The sequence below is a fragment of the Delphinus delphis genome, chromosome 4 (genome assembly GCF_949987515.2).
Source record: "Delphinus delphis chromosome 4, mDelDel1.2, whole genome shotgun sequence".
NCBI lineage: Eukaryota > Metazoa > Chordata > Mammalia > Artiodactyla > Delphinidae > Delphinus > Delphinus delphis.
The window spans coordinates 36,082,678-36,088,833 of record NC_082686.1 but is presented as its reverse complement, the minus strand read 5'-3'; the positions used below and the strand labels follow the sequence as shown (position 1 = coordinate 36,088,833).

At 33.7% G+C, this 6,156-nt stretch overlaps 1 pseudogene; it reads left to right on the top strand.

The window, feature by feature from the left end:
• The first annotated feature begins 4,069 nt into the window (after positions 1-4,069).
• LOC132424365 (small ribosomal subunit protein eS6-like) lies at positions 4,070-4,900 on the top strand (annotated as a pseudogene).
• Positions 4,901-6,156: the final 1,256 nt, after the last annotated feature.

Below are 6,156 nucleotides of genomic sequence, written 5' to 3'. Positions count from 1 at the left end.
CACTTTATACACCCCTAGGGATTCATTCTTACCACAAAACTGTTGTTTAAAGGAAAAAAAAAAATGAGTGCCAAGCTTCTTGAGATATTGGTGCTAGCCATATAATGACCAGAGAAATTTTGAAAGTCCCTGTGGATCCACGTTAAAGAGGTGTCCATTAATCTATGTCCAAATGACTCTCCATTCTTCTCTTAGTTTCTCAGCAATTCTAAAGAAGAAAAACTCCAGGCATTGAGAAATCAATATTCACAGCTCCAGGTTTCTACTTCTCATGGGAGGACATCAACAGAGAGAATTATTAAAACCAACATTAAGTTAGCAACATGAATATCCTATACTTATTCCTTTCATGTATCTGATACATGGCATGATAAATATCTTTTTTTTTTCTTCAAAGATTACCAGAAGCTTGAAATCAGACCCTGTGCCTTATGTATACTTTTATCCTCAGAGCTGGTATTCAGTCGATTCTTGTTAATTCTTTCATAGAATAAATAGCTGGATAAATGAATGAATGTTTGAAAGAATAATTGAATGGATATATTACTCCAGCATCATAAAAACACTGATTTTATAAAAATCTGTAATATTATTAGAACAAAGGGATTGCAATGGCTTTAACTTTACTGTTTTGATTGTTTTTTTAAAAAACAAAATCATGAGTAAGCAGAATTAGAAAAAAATCCTTGTTTAAAAGTGATAAAGGTCTTAAGTTATTTGATATTTTGTCTAAATAACTGAGAAACTTCTAGGACTCTCCCACAATGTGTCAGTATATCATGTAGATCATTGATTTGTAAATGTACCTTAAAATTTTATATTTCCTTAATTAATGGAAGTGAAATATGTTCATAATTAATTGGAAAGTCATGCCAGATAATTGGTAGCATGGAAAAAATATCATTGAAAAATAATTTTATTTGACAATGAGTTAGTGGGCCATTCTATGTAAGTAGAAAGATTTGTATAGAACATAGAAAGGCACATTGTGATCAGCCACCAGAGTTTATCTAAAACAAGTGTACTATTTACCTGTTAGTAATAAAAAGCCTAATATAATAGTGACTTAATCAACATAGAAACATCTTTCTTCCTCAAGCAAATTGAATGTGACAGCAGTCTAAAGCTTTTATAAAGGAAACCAGTTTACTAGTATCTACCTGGTCTGCCATACTTAGCATGTTAATTTACTCCAGATTCAATTGTGATAAAAGAAAACTGAAGAACACACCCATTCCTATTAAAGATACTTCTTGGAAAAGACAGCTGATAAATATTCTTTCATTCCATTGGGTAGATCTTAGTCACACGACTACAACTATTTTCAAGTAAGTCTTAGAAATACAGTGTTTATTCCAAATGGCCATGTATCCAAATAATTCCAGAATTCTATTTCTAAGAAAGAAGGGAAGAAAATACTCTGGGGGAAAACTAGTGGTTTCAGCTACAAAATTAGTTAAATGTAAAATGTCTGTTTTTGATTTAACACAGCATTTTGACAGTACTGGGTCTCAGTTTCCTTGTGTGTAGGAAGATGAAATCATATACATAGTTGTTGTGGTTAAACTTAGTTGTCATCCTGGCTCTTCACTGTACTCAGATAGTTGGTCAAATATTATTCCAGATATTTCTGTGAAGTGGTGTTTAGATGAGATTAACATTTAAATCAGTAGATTTTGGGTAAAGCAGATTATACTTCATAATGTGAATGGACCTCATCAAATAAGTTGAAGTACTTAATAGAAAAAGACTGACCTCCTCTGAAGAAAAGAGAATTCTACCAGCATACTTTCTTCTAACTCAGACTGTCGCATCAACTCTTCCCTAGGTCCCCAGCCTGCTAGCCTACACTGCAGATTCTGGACTTGCTGAACTCCACAATAGCATAAGCCAGTTTCTTAAACTCATTCCCTCCCTCTCTGTCTCTGTCTCTGTCTCTGTTTTTCTGTCTATTTCTCTCTCCCTGCTCTCCACCCTGCCAGCAAAGGCTAATAGAGTAGTATAAAGTCCAGTTGGTGCTTTAGGGCAAGAATGCAAACCAGCAACAATGGGTGTTAGCTACCAAGCGGTTGCCCTATTTGCAAAGTAGAGAAATTAAAATTTAGTAAAGTTGCTAAATTGTTTCACCACCATCAGACTTTCATAGGTATATGTAGGGTGCTTTTATTCATTGTTAAGGCAAATGCAAATTGTACCACAATATCAAAATTTAGAGATGCATTTTCTCTTGTATTTGTCAAGCCTGCTTCTGTGATTTAAAAAAAAAAATGAAATAGAAGCATTAATGGATATACATGTGTGCTGGAACACTGTAATGGCAAAAGAAGGCAACAATGTGAATTGAGACAAATTTTGGCATAATTGATTTTGCATACTTTATAAAAGCATTCAGAAGAAGCAATTAAAATTATGTCAAATGACTTTAAAGTATTTACATAATGATTGAGTGCCAAAAAGTTTAATTCCTACAATAATACATTTCTGAAAGCATGTGGTTACAAATGTGTATATTTTATAATTTTCTATATGTTTATGATGATATATAAATATGAAACATAACCTTATGTCTATTATTGAGTGTATGTGTGGTTTAGGACAATATTTTTGGAGAAAAAGGAAAGAAAAAAATAAAAGGTAAAGAAACTTCTCAGAAACCTCCTACATATTTCTATGATGCCATATATGTGAAATTTGTATGTGTGTGTGTGTGTGCTTAGGTGATAAGTAAATTAAGAAAATCGTTAATATTGTTAAGCTGTGTATACTACCCAAATCAATCTACAGATTTAACACAATCCTTATCAAAATATCCATGACATTTTTCACAGAACTATAACAAATAATCTTAAAATTGATATGGAACCACAAAAGACCCAGAATTGCCAAAGCAATCTTGAAAAAAAAGAACAAAGCTGGAGGTATCAAATTTCCCGACTTAAGACAATACTACAAAGCTACAGTAATCAAAACAATATAGTACTGGCACAAAAACAGACTCAGATTGAGGGAACTGAATAGAGAGTCCAGAAATAAACCCATGCACCTATGGCCAGTTAATTTACTAAAAAGGAGGCAAGAATATACAATGGAGAGGGACTTCCCTGGCACAGTGGTTAATAATCTGCCTGCCAATGCAGGGGGTATGGGTTCGAGCCCTGGTCCAGGTAGATCCCACATGCCACGGAACAACTAAGCCTGTGCACCACAACTACTGAGCCCACATGCTACAACTACTGAAGCCCATGTGCCTAGAGCCCATGCTCCGCAGCAAGAGAAGCCACCATAATGAGAAGCCTGTGCACTGCAACAAAAAGTAGCTCCCACTAGCCACAACTAGAGAAAGACTGTGCACAGCAACGAAGACCCAATGCAGACAAAAATAAATAAATAAAAGAAAAGAATACATAATGAAGAAAAGACAGTCTCTTCAATAAGTGGTACTGGAAAAACTGAACAGATACATGGAAACGAATTAGGCCATTTCCTCACATCATATACAAAAATAAGCTCAGAATGGATTAAAGACTTAACTGTAAGACCTGAAACCATAAAACTCCTAAAAGAGAACATAGGCAGAACACTCATTAATATAAATCATAACAATGTTTTTTTAAATCAAAAGAAATAACAGCAAAAATAAATAAATGGGACCTAATTAAACTTAAAAGCTTTTACACAGCAAAAGAAATCATTGACAAAATGAAAATACAACATTCTTAATGGGATAAAATATTTGCAAATGATATTACTGATAGGGGGTTAATATCCAAAATATATAAACAGCTCATAGAACTGTATATATATATATATATATATATATATATATGTATGTATAAAGCAGAAGCCCTGAATAGACATTTTTCCAAAGAAGACATACAGATGGCCAACAGGCACATGAAAACATGCTTAACACCATTAATCATCAGAGAAATGTAAACCACAGTGAAATGTCACCTCACACCTATCAGAATGGCTATCATCAAAAATCTACAAATAAATGTTGGCTAGGATGTAGAGAAAAGGGAACTCTTGTACATTGTTGGTGGGAATGTAAATTGGTGCAGCCGCTATGGAAAACAGTATGGAGGTTCCTCAAACTGAAAATAGTACTACCACTCTTCTTCACGGTGATTTGGAGGCCATTAGCTGCTTCAGGACAAAGGTGAATATCTCTTTCCAAGCCACTGGTTGTCAGAAACTCATTGAAGTGGACAATGAATGAAAACATCGTACCTTTTATGAGAAAGGTATGGCCACAGAAGTGGCTACTGATGTTCTGGTTGAAGAATGGAAGTGTTATGTGGTTTGAATCAGTGGTGGGAATGACAAACAAGGTTTCACCAGGAAGCAGGTGTCTTGATCCACGACCAAGTCTGCCTGCTACTGAGTAATGGGCATTCCTGTTACAGACCAAGGAGGACTGAAGAAAGAAAGTGCAAATCTGTACAGGGTTGCATTGTGGATGCCAATCTGAGTGTTCAACTGGGTCACCATAAAAAAAGGGGAGAAGGATATTCCTGGACTCACTGATACTACTGTGCCTCGTTATCTGGGGCCCAAAAGAGCTAGCAGAATCTGCAAGCTTTTCAATCTCTCTAAAGAAGACGATGTCTGCCAGTATCTTGTGAGAAAGCTCATAACAAACAAGGTAAGAAACCTAGGACAAAAGTACCCAGGATTCAGCATCTTGTTACTCCACGTGTTCTGCAACAAAAACATTGGCATATTGCTCTGAAGGAACAGCAACTAAGAAAAATAAGGAAAAGGCTACAGAATATACTAAACTTTTGGCCAGGGGAATGAAGGAGGCCAAAGAAAAATGCCAGGAACAGACTGCCAAGAGTCAAGGCTGTCCTCTCTGAGAGCTTCTACTTCTAAGTCTGAGTCTAGTCAAAAATGAGATGTTCTAAAGTAACAAATAATAAGATCAGACATCAAAAAAACAATAAATAAATAAATAAAATAAAAATAGCACTACCATATGATCTAGCAATTCTACTCCTGGGTATATAACTGGAAAAAAAATGAAAACACTGTTCTGAAAATATATATGCACCCCAATGTTCACAGCATTATTTACAAAGGCCAAGATATGGAAGCATCCAAATGTCCATCAACAGATGAGTGGATAAAGAAGATATGGTGTGTGTGTGTGTGTGTGTGTATGTGTGTATGTCTATATCTATATCTATATATATTGCAATATTACTCAGCCATAAAAAAGAATGAAATTCTCTCATTTGCAAAAGCTTGGATGTACCTAGAGAGTATTATGCTTAGTGAAATATCAGATAAAGACCAATTCTCTACTTTATCACTTATATATGAAATCTAAAAAGTGAAACAAATGAATGTATGTAACAAAACAGAAACAGACACAGAGAATAAACTAGTGGTTATCACTGGAGAGGGACAAGGTAAGGGTATGGGATCAAGAGGTACAAACTACTATGTACAAAATAGATAAGCAAGTAGGATATATTGTACAGCATTGGTAAATATAGCCAGTTTTGTAATAACTCTAAATGAAGTATAGCCAGTTTTGTAATAACTCTAAATGAAGTATAATCTATAAAAATATCACATCAGTCTATTGTATACCAGAAACTAATATAATATTGTAAATCAGCTATTCTTTAATAAAAAATAAACAATTCTTTTTAAAAAAAGAAGATATTGTTGGATCACTGATCACTCTAGCTACAGATTTGTAGGTATATCCATGATTTAACAAAAGAAAAGAAAAACAAGTTGAAGATTATATTTAGAGTATTTTTCTTTAGAAAATAAAGCTATAAAAGACAGCTTTATTAGGATATAGTCATTCATGTAAGTATATAAACAAGGGAAATTGAAACCACAATTTTTCTTATTCTAGTTAGTCTAAGGAGAATGTATTAAGAAAGTGTGAGGGTAATATTAGAAAATTATGAAAAAATACTATTTTAACTCATTTTGGAAGTGTCATTATTTCTAATTTTCAACCAAGTGTTTTAATGTGTATTTTAATCTCATGTTTCTTATTTGAATATATTTAATAACTAAAGTTTCCATTAATTTAACTAGACATTTAAGCACAGAAAATGTACAATAATAGCTCAGGTACCAGATCTTTAGAAACTCAGTTTAGGGAAGGAAATAAATTGTAAAAATATT